Source organism: Lissotriton vulgaris, unplaced genomic scaffold, assembly GCF_964263255.1.
Source record: "Lissotriton vulgaris unplaced genomic scaffold, aLisVul1.2 SCAFFOLD_211, whole genome shotgun sequence".
NCBI lineage: Eukaryota > Metazoa > Chordata > Amphibia > Caudata > Salamandridae > Lissotriton > Lissotriton vulgaris.
This window is the reverse complement of record NW_028251874.1, coordinates 1,497,606-1,509,276: the sequence shown is the minus strand read 5'-3', so window position 1 is coordinate 1,509,276 and position 11,671 is coordinate 1,497,606.

Genomic DNA, 11,671 nt, shown 5'->3' with positions numbered 1-11,671 from the left:
TCCCGGGCGCCTCTGGCGCACCTGCCCCTCCATACCCTGCTGATTCCTGCCCTGCTCCCACTGAGGACTTAGAGCCCGAGTCCATTCTCACCCCGCTCAAGACATTGTCTTGCGGATTGCTGAATGCACGCTCTTTGATAAAGCACCACGCTGAGACTGCTTTATTAATTGAATCGTCACAGCTAGATATACTGTTCGTGACTGAAACGTGGGCCACGAAGGACTGTGGCATGGAACTGGGCTGGGCTTGCCCGCCAGGCTATTTGATAAGGCACACTCCCCGCACCTCAGGCAGGGGTGGTGGGGTAGGCTACATCTTCAGAGACTCTATCTCCTTGACCGAATTGGTGATTACGGAGGTAGCAGGGTTTGAGCTTATGGGCTTTTCCATCGTGGCTCAAGGAGGTACTTTAGTAGCAGGTCTTCTATGCTACAGACCGCCCTCTCTGCCCACGACAGGCCTTCAATCTCTGATTGATCTGATCTACGACCTTTCCAACTCGCATACCAATTTTCTAGTACTGGGTGATTTCAACCTGTGGCCTTCTGGCCCCCATGACTTGGCCTTTCGAGAACTGTGCCAAGCCTGTAGCAATATCCAACTTGCTCAATTGATCCAGGTACCCACCCATGATAGGGGACACATACTAGACTTGGTATTTGCTGATAAGAACATGGTTGTGGTAGATAAGGTCGAGGCTCAGGGTTGGACCGATCATTCCCTGATTGTTTTGTCCCTTCTTATGCCTGCCCCATGGAGACCCAATAAACCGACCGGCAGGAAGTTGAATCGGCAATGGAGTCGTCTCCTTAGGGAGCCGATTCGACCCACACTGCTACCGGGAACCTTTCAGATGGAGGAGAATGTGGACAAGAGCTATGCTTCTCTCTGCCGGCATATTGTATCATCTCTTGATGACCTGGCCCCTTTGCGTAAGGTGAGAGACAGGCCCAGAGGCCTTAATGCCTGGTTCAGCGAAGAGCTGGGGCACTTCAAACTTCGCTGCAAACAGGCGGAGCGTACATGGAGGAGAGGATATAGGGAGCAGGATAAGGCGGCTTATAAAGCAGCCCTGCACGAATACAAGGCCCAGTTAAGAATCGCAAAAGCTAAGTTTTTGGAAGACACTTTGGCGAAGGCCGCTAACAAATCTCAGACCCTGTTCAGATTGGTCAAGACTTTATCTGAGCCGCCTTGCACGGCGTCTACTATCCCGGCCTCGCAGGCACTGTGCGACTCGCTGGCCCTTGCATTTGAGGAGAAAATCAGGACTATCCTGACTGGACTAAAAAATTCTGAACAATCTGTAACATCTGCAGTCTCTTCTTTGGACCCTTCTGACAACCTGGGCTCCAATTGGGCACCTAACAAGGATGGCATGCCTCAGTTGTCCAGCTTTCCCGTTCCCTTGTTAGAGGAATTTGTTATCCTGGCAAGCAGTGTATCGTCAGGATCACCGCTGGATCCAATGCCTCATAAAATCTGGAAGGCTTTTCAAGATGAGCTTTTCCCTCCGTTGCACTCCATCTGCTGTCAATCATTGACCACAGCGTCAGTCCCAGACAGCTGGAAGTTGGCTATTGTAACACCTTTGTTGAAAAAGAATTCTCTGGACCCTCTCTGTCCGGCTAATTACAGGCCAACTTCGCTATTACCATTTGCGATAAAAATTCTCGAGAGATGGGTCACAAGAGCCTTATCCAACTTCCTGGAAACAAATCTATGTCTGGATGCTGCACAATTTGGCTTCAGGCCAGCGCACGGCACCGAGACGGCCTTGGTCACCGTGTTGGATGATCTGCGAACGCGAGTCGACAAGGGCAAGTCTGCATTCTTGGTGCTACTTGACATGTCGGCCGCGTTCGACACGGTGGACCATGAAGTACTACTTGGCCGTCTTCGGAGTGCGGGAGTGAGCGGTCTGGCCCTAGACTGGCTCACTTCCTATTTGGATAACCGACAACAAGCCGTGGCATTACCACCATTTTGATCAGCCACTAGGCAGGTGAAACAGGGAGTCCCTCAAGGATCGGCAATTAGCCCGATCCTATTTAATATATATCTCCGTCCCTTGATAGCACTGATAAAGTCATTCGGCATATCTGTTGTCAACTATGCCGATGACACTCAGTTGATCTTTTCATTTGAGGGATCAGAGACCATTTCAAGGGATGCCTTTCACCGTTGTATGGCAGCCACAGCAGCATGGTTGCGAGCCAATGCGTTGCAATTCAATGGGTCAAAAACAGAGGTACTCCACTGCTCCTTGGACCGAACTCCCCGTACACTACCGGCCGATTTTTGGCCAGTGTCCATCCCGGGCTCGGTGGAGGCGGCAGAGTCAGCTCGCAACCTGGGAGTTCTATTCGAACCCAATTTGCAGCTTGATGCCTCCGTAAACAAAACGGCAGCAACGTGTATAGGTTTGCTCCGTGCTCTACGGAAAATCTTGCCACTTCTCCCACGGGGCTCCAGAGTTGAGGTAGTGCGTAGTTCCATTCTCAGTAGGATCGACTACTGCAACGCACTACTTCTGGGTGCCCCGAAGATTCTGGTTCTAAAGCTCCAAAGGATACAGAATATGGCCGCTAAACTGGCCTTGTCTCGACCGCGGTCCGCCTCTTCATCAGCAGCTTTGGCCGATTTGCATTGGCTCCCAGTCCAGCAGAGAATTGTGTTTAAAGCTCTCTGCCTTGTTTTTAGGGCCCTGCATGGACTGGGACCAATACCTCTTCAGACTCTTTTCCTCTGGTATCAGGCAGCTAGACCTCTAAGATCATCTTCGGCGTTCCTGGTGAAAGTCCCTAAAATCAATAGAATGAGAATGGGTGGTCGCGCTTTCAGTTTTACGGCTGCCACGCTGTGGAACACTCTCCCCCTGGCATTAAGGAGTTGCCCTGATCTGCTTACTTTTAAAAAGGACCTTAAAACGTACTTGTTCCGCAGAGTAATGTAGCTTTTTTAATAGATGCATGGTCAGGTCTCAGCGCCAGGATACCCTTTGGGTGACAGTTGCGCTCAATAAGCAATAAATACATACATACATACATTGGAATCACGACTAGGGTATAGTAAAGATCTGGAGCCACGCCATGTCCGATACATGAAGCGGACCTACGCTGCAAGATGGCACCTAAAGACACCCAACTCAATGCATGTCCTTATGTACCCGGCCTAATGCTCTTCTGTCCCAAACTGCATGCTTTCTACATTCTAACACAGACCCGAAATGTCTCATGTTGGGTAATGCACTGAATAGCCTAAATAGTACACGGCCACTCTCCATATCACACGTGTACTGTTTAGCCTATTGTTGCTCTCTCTCTCTCTCTCTCTCTCTCTCTCTTTCTCTCTCTCTCTTCCACGTTCTCACTCTTCCTAGCGACTGGCACCTAATTGGCGAACCACCACCCCTGGTGCACCACCTGATTGGCTCCAAATACCACAAGTATTTGCACAAATTTGTCTTAAATAAAATTACATCGATACCACGTTACTACCTCTCCTTTTCTGCTAAATACTGATGAAACCTAGATTGGCCGATAAGAAAGGGACAGGTAAGACGACTAAGGTTCCCTAATCTGACCCGTAATGAGGGAACTACTTGTCAGTGGCTTCTATGATAAAAATGCCTCAGGTAACGCGACCTTCCCCGCCCCGAAATTATATCAATGCCCAAACAGTAAAAGTGATCGAGACATCCCCGTTTTCCCAGAATGCCCCCAGTTTTGTATCAGCTGCCCCGGACAAGAGTTTTGAAAAACGTCCCTTGCCCCAGTTCGCTATGTTCCTAGTTGTTTTCCATAAGACCCCGCTCACCCAAAGGATGAGTTGAATAGTTATCGCAAGCCCCCGAGTTTTTAAATGAAGTAGCCAGGTTGTAAGAAACTATGTAGAATTTAGAATGATGTTTGCGAAGTTAGAATTAAGTCAAAAATGAAAGAACTTGTTGCAAGTAAACCCTGTTGAAAGTAAAATGTTTAGCCGAAAGATAGGATGCATTGATATAATGGAAAATCGTTTAGCCTATGTTCATTCCTCAGAAAGATACCTATCAGACCATGGTGAATAGCACGTTGCACTTTTTCCGTAAAATACAAAGCCCTGAAGAACGGCATAGCTTCGTACGACTCGTACTAAGAAAGTGGGTCTCTGCCAGAAGAACTGATGTGACTATAATAAAATGCAATGAATAGGTATCAGACCTCGTACCACGACAATGAATTTAATACCAACAAAAAGCCAAAGAAATAGTCACGAAGGAAAGCTGCAGGGAACCCAGCAAACCTATCATCAATTATTTATACGTTGGCTGCAAACCTCAATGTAACGGATGCTTACCCAGTTGCTTGGTGTTGGGAGAGAAATAGATTTATGTGATTACCTTCCTCTGCAAAATCTCTAAAGACTGTCTTTTCAAACTCATTTTAAGGGAACTACTGTCGGAGGAGAAAGAGACCGGATGTGGGAGCACGCGGCCTGACTGCAGATCGTGGAACATCAGCGACGGTGGCCAAAGCGAGACCGCAACAGTAAGGAGTCGCAGGACGAGGCACTGTTTCCGACAAAATGAAAGGAAAGGGCTGACCTGAGGCCCCTGCTTTATGATCGACATGTGCCGAAAAGTCCCCGCTCTCTGAACCCGGTTATGGACCCGCCTGTCTAAAATTTTCCGTCCCCCTGGTCTGTTCCCGATCTGGCCCTGCTCCATCCCCTCTTCCTCCGACCTACCATAAAGACTATTCACACACCCCACTCCTTCCACTTGAACTTTCAAAATCCTACTGTGCCATCCAGAGAAGGGTATTTCCTGCGTCAAAAGGGAGGGAGCTCCGACTAAGTAGACCACGAACTATGTTAAATCTCAGAACGGTGACCTAAACACCACCAAGGGTCGCCCCAAAGAGAAGCTAAACGAAGTCTGTGGTTCTGCCCGCTACCGAGCACCTTGAAGATGATGGAAGCAACAGGAAATACCCACTACAGAGACCCAAGGACAGACAGACTCCACAACTCAAAGACAATTGCACTTTTCATCACAATCCTTTTCTGTCTCCTCCTAATGACCATGCTCTGGATTATGGAAGAAAATGCACCTGCTCCAAAACCGTAACGCATTTCTCCCACGAGGTCTGGCGAAACAAAACAGAGACACACTCCTGCCCGCAGACCTCCAACGGCTCAACCCACATGGACATTCCTACTAAAGAACGAATTGTAATGCAGGTGCTCAACCGTGCCAACAGAAGACGACAAAGAATGCTGAGAACTCACTAATAATGGTCCACGACCATAAGACACTGGAAACCCTGATTATTGTTTTTACTATGTCTCATTTTTCTCCCAGCCACCATTGAATTGACTATGCTCCAACTGAGTACGAAAAGAACTTACTTACGTGATAACCTATCAGTTCCTATTCCGAATGACTATAAGCATCTATGATCTGTACCCAACGCTCTCACTACATCATTTTTGTCTGATATCGCATTACTATGACTTTCCTGCAACGAGCTTAACGATGAGCCCGCCCACTAAGATGAAAAGATTTTAAAAATGTGATGTTTATGTACAGTTCCTTCACCTGGGTTTTCACTTCCTTACTTATGACCACCGCAGTAGACATAGATAGGAAATAGGCCAGCAAGATGTCTTAGAAATGTTAAAGGGAGGACTGTGGAAAATTAATACGGTTTGGTGAACATTATCTGCGCCATCTTGCCTTTTTCCCCGATGCCACACTTTTTGTCGCACACACCCGCCATTTTAGCTGCCTTGATCAGAACCACCCTCTGCACACCCCTGACCCCCAGCACGGCTCTTCATCCTCACAAGCACCCCCACGCACTGATCACTCCCGCTCTCACATGCCTTGCGTGTAAGCGGCAGCCATTTTGAGCACCATGGCCCCTCTGCCCCTCGCTGATAGCCAGCGTCTCTCTCTCTCCTAACCTCGCAGGCACCCCCCGCACGCTGACAACCCCCTCCCGCTCCCACATGCCTTGGGTCATAAACCCTTCTTCAGCGCAGCTCTGCCTCGGAATCCCATCCTGTTCCCAGCGCGACACCTCCCTTCATCCCTTTCATGGTCCCGGGTCCTTTGATACAAACCCCTTTTCCTGTGTGCCCGTTTGTCTTCCTTGTTCCCAGGCCGCCACCTGGCCCTGCAGATACTGTTTATTACCCCGTACAGTGGGAAGCTTCCCCCATTAAAGGACCCTCGAGTTGATCAAAGCCCCCACCCTATGAGATCCGATCAAACCCCACACATTCCGTGAATCGGCGGAATGCCCAGCTGTGCGATAATCATCACCTGTTGTGACCGGGGCAGGGACTTCAACTGTAAATGTGTGGGAACGGGCTTGAAGCGGGGATTCCTAGGATACCTTTCCGTACATCAAAGTACTGACAAGTATATGTTTCATGTAATAAAGCAATAAACCTGTGTATAAGAGGCCAGGCCTCAGAGATGCGGTGAGAGCACCTCGTGACGATACTTGCTGTCCGAATTGATGTGTTCTCCTCCGGAGAGAATAAACCCTCGTTTCCTGCCTTTCAGTCTCCAGCGCCTGCTTCTTCATTGATTAATATTTTGTGGGTAATAGAGGCGACACCGCCGGGCAACACAAAAGGGTCTTTGGTCACTGGTTGTCTAGCCACCCTTTTACAGGAGTCAGTTATCTGTTGTGGGTTCGTGGATGAGGAGATGTGCTTGGTGCCGTCGAACTTGCAGGAGTTGCAGGAGAAGGGTCCATGGGTGTGTCCAGGAGCGGCTTGGGCGCAGTTGGGGAGTCGGCCGGGGTTAAGGGCAAGGAGGGTGGAGGCGTCGTATGTAATGCGGATGGTGTGGGAGGTACGGGGGCCAGGCGGTCTGGCGCTGGGCGCGGTCCAGGCGCGGACAGGCGTAGACGGGCTTACCTTTGGCGCACATTCGGCGCGGCCGTAGCGCGTGGACGCTGCACGTTGGGGCATCTGGCATAAATGGAGAGTGGAGGGGGCGGAGCGTGGGAGGGTCAGCTGGGAGGCGGGATCTAGGTGCAGGGAGGGTCTGGGACGGGCCAAGGGGTTAATACAAAATGGCTGCAGGGTAAACAAATGCACGAAAGTTATTTATCCAAAGCGCTACACACCTCGAGGTGCACTACCATGAAAGCGCTAGCGGAGTTTAATGTGAGGCAAGTAGCGTTATACCCAGAGCTATGTGTTATCAATGTCAGTTGTCTACCAACACGAGCGCTGCACAGAAAGCCCAAATACAACTGTTAAATTTCTATATGAGGCGCGTAGGTCACGAGCGCTGCACAATGCTATCAGAATGAAATACAGACAGAAGTCACGAGCGCTGCACAATGCTATCAAAATGAAATATAAACAGAAGTCACAAGCGCTGCACAATGCTATCAAAATGAAATATAAACAGAAGTCACGAGCGCTGCACAATGCTATGCTAATGAGATACAGACAGAAGTCACGAGCGCTGGGCAATGCTATTAAAATGAAATATAAACAGAAGTCACGAGCGCTGCACAATGCTATTCGAATGGAATATAAACAGAACAGCTAGTGGATTAGCAGTAATGTATACAATACCACCAGGAGAGGGAGGTGAGGGGAGCGACCGTTTCTGCGTGGAGCAGGGTGGTCACAGCTCTACTCGAGGGCAAGCGCAGGCTCTACCTCTGTGGGTGGGAGGGTCAGCTGGGAGGCGGGATCTAGGTGCAGGGAGGGTCTGGGACGGGCCAAGGGGTTAATGCAAAATGGCTACAGGGTAAACAAATGCACGAAAGTTATTTATCCAAAGCGCTACACACCTCGAGGTGCACTACCATGAAAGCGCTAGCGGAGTTTAATGTGAGGCAAGTAGCGTTATACCCAGAGCTATCTGTTATCAATGTCAGTTGTCTACCAACACGAGCGCTGCACAGAAAGCCCAAATACAACTGTTACATTTCTATATGAGGCGCGTAGGTCACGAGCGCTGCACAATGCTATCAGAATGAAATACAGACAGAAGTCACGAGCGCTGCACAATGCTATCAAAATGAAATATAAACAGAAGTCACGAGCGCTGCACAATGCTATGCTAATGAGATACAGACAGAAGCCACGAGCGCTGGGCAATGCTATTCGAATGGAATATAAACAGAACAGCTAGTGGATTAGCAGTAATGTATACAATACCACCAGGAGAGGGAGGTGAGGGGAGCGACCGTTTCTGCGTGGAGCAGGGGGGTCACAGCTCTACTCGAGGGCAAGCGCAGGCTCTACCTCTGTGGGTGGGAGGGTCAGCTGGGAGGCGGGATCTAGGTGCAGGGAGGGTCTGGGACGGGCCAAGGGGTTAATACAAAATGGCTGCAGGGTAAACAAATGCACGAAAGTTATTCATCCAAAGCGCTACACACCTCGAGGTGCACTACCATGAAAGCGCTAGCGGAGTTTAATGTGAGGCAAGTAGCGTTATACCCAGAGCTATCTGTTATCAATGTCAGTTGTCTACCAACACGAGCGCTGCACAGAAAGCCCAAATACAACTGTTAAATTTCTATATGAGGCGCATAGGTCACGAGCGCTGCACAATGCTATCAGAATGAAATATAAACAGAAGTCACGAGCGCTGCACAATGCTATCAAAATGAAATACAGACAGAAGTCACGAGCGCTGCACAATGCTATCAAAATGAAATATAAACAGAAGTCACGAGCGCTGGGCAATGCTATCAAAATGAAATATAAACAGAAGTCACGAGCGCTGCACAATGCTATGCTAATGAGATGCAGACAGAAGTCACGATCGCTGGGCAATGCTATTAAAATGAAATATAAACAGAAGTCACGAGCGCTGCACAATGCTATTCGAATGGAATATAAACAGAACAGCTAGTGGATTAGCAGTAATGTATACAATACCACCAGGAGAGGGAGGTGAGGGGAGCGACCGTTTCTGCGTGGAGCAGGGTGGTCACAGCTCTACTGGAGGGCAAGTCAGGCTCTACCTCTGTGGGTGGGAGGGTCAGCTGGGAGGCGGGATCTAGGTGCAGGGAGGGTCTGGGACGGGCCAAGGGGTTAATACAAAATGGCTGCAGGGTAAACAAATGCACGAAAGTTATTTATCCAAAGCGCTACACACCTCGAGGTGCACTACCATGAAAGCGCTAGCGGAGTTTAATGTGAGGCAAGTAGCGTTATACCCAGAGCTATCTGTTATCAATGTCAGTTGTCTACCAACACGAGCGCTGCACAGAAAGCCCAAATACAACTGTTAAATTTCTATATGAGGCGCGTAGGTCACGAGCGCTGCACAATGCTATCAGAATGAAATACAGACAGAAGTCACGAGCGCTGCACAATGCTATCAAAATGAAATATAAACAGAAGTCACGAGCGCTGCACAATGCTATCAAAATGAAATATAAACAGAAGTCACGAGCGCTGCACAATGCTATCAAAATGAAATATAAACAGAAGTCACGAGCGCTGCACAATGCTATGCTAATGAGATACAGACAGAAGTCACGAGCGCTGGGCAATGCTATTAAAATGAAATATAAACAGAAGTCACGAGCGCTGCACAATGCTATGCTAATGAGATACAGACAGAAGTCACGAGCGCTGGGCAATGCTATTAAAATGAAATATAAACAGAAGTCACGAGCGCTGCACAATGCTATGCTAATGAGATGCAGACAGAAGTCACGAGCGCTGCACAATGCTATCAAAATGAAATATAAACAGAAGTCACGAGCGCTGCACAATGCTATCAAAATGAAATATAAACAGAAGTCACGAGCGCTGCACAATGCTATGCTAATGAGATACAGACAGAAGTCACGAGCGCTGCACAATGCTATGCTAATGAGATACAGACAGAAGTCACGAGCGCTGGGAAATGCTATTAAAATGAAATATAAACAGAAGTCACGAGCGCTGCACAATGCTATGCTAATGAGATACAGACAGAAGTCACGAGCGCTGCACAATGCTATCAAAATGAAATATAAACAGAAGTCATGAGCGCTGCACAATGCTATCAAAATGAAATATAAACAGAAGTCACGAGCGCTGCACAATGCTATGCTAATGAGATACAGACAGAAGTCACGAGCGCTGGGCAATGCTATTAAAATGAAATATAAACAGAAGTCACGAGCGCTGCACAATGCTATGCTAATGAGATACAGACAGAAGTCACGAGCGCTGCACAATGCTATCAAAATGAAATATAAACAGAAGTCATGAGCGCTGCACAATGCTATGCTAATGAGATGCAGACAGAAGTCACGAGCGCTGCACAATGCTATCAAAATGAAATATAAACAGAAGTCACGAGCGCTGCACAATGCTATGCTAATGAGATACAGACAGAAGTCACGAGCGCTGGGAAATGCTATTAAAATGAAATATAAACAGAAGTCACGAGCGCTGCACAATGCTATGCTAATGAGATGCAGACAGAAGTCACGAGCGCTGGGCAATGCTATTAAAATGAAATATAAACAGAAGTCACGAGCGCTGCACAATGCTATTCGAATGGAATATAAACAGAACAGCTAGTGGATTAGCAGTAATGTATACAATACCACCAGGAGAGGGAGGTGAGGGGAGCGACCATTTCTGCGTGGAGCAGGGTGGAATCCAAGTACTTCCACTGGGCTACTTTTATCCTCCCAGTCCTCTCTTGGGTAGAATGGATAGCGTGTACAAAAAGCGGGAAAAGCGTGCACAGAATATTGTCCCGTCACATTCAGTTCAAGATTGGGGAAACCAGGAGTATTTTAATATATCTGTAAACAATCGTTTCAGCCCTCTGGACCTGGTCGACTGACTAGCTCCCGGTGCTGAATACTGATCTCTGCCATCTATAAGAACAAAATCCTGGTAAACAAGCCTTACAATCCTCCCCAAAGTTAATTCCCCAACTGAAGTTCGGTCTACACCTAACTGTGTACTACGTAACTCTGCCCGACTGACACAGGAGTCGCTGGAGTACGAAAATTTGACAATGGCTATCCCTATGAACACATAGCAGAGCGGTCCCTTAGCTCAGAATAATCCTGGATGCCACATAGCATTAGAGCAGAGCATCAAGATTTTATCCTGGAACATAGCTGGTCTTGCCTCGAAACTGGACCTTCCAGACTGGGGCGCCTATGTTGACGCCCATGAGATCTGTCTGTTCCAGGAAACTTGGTTAAGGGTTCCCCCTTGCAGAGTGGGGTACGTAGCATACTCCATCCCAGCTACACAAGGGATTAGGGGGAGACCTTCGGGCGGCTTATGCACTTGGGTTGGAACACACTTGGGGAGTAAAACTAAAGTAATAGAAACACTGTCCCGTGATATCCAGTGTACTCTCCTAACTTTTAACAATGACATGAAAATAGCGCTCATAAATACCTATTCACGCCCAGTGAAACATGGGTTGACTTCGCAGGTGTTAGACTGTTTGATAACTTTTTTACATACCCTGCCCGAGACGTCGCACATAATAATTGGGGAGGGACTTTAATTGCCACTTTGAACCCTTAAATGGCTTAAATATCCCAATCACCAGTAAGGAGGATTCTGTATGGTCAATACCTGACTGTAACACCTACTCGGCCAGGGGTTGGTCCCCGTTAGTTCTTCAAATGAACTCTTTTACCTTGATACACATGCTTAGGGTATGTAATG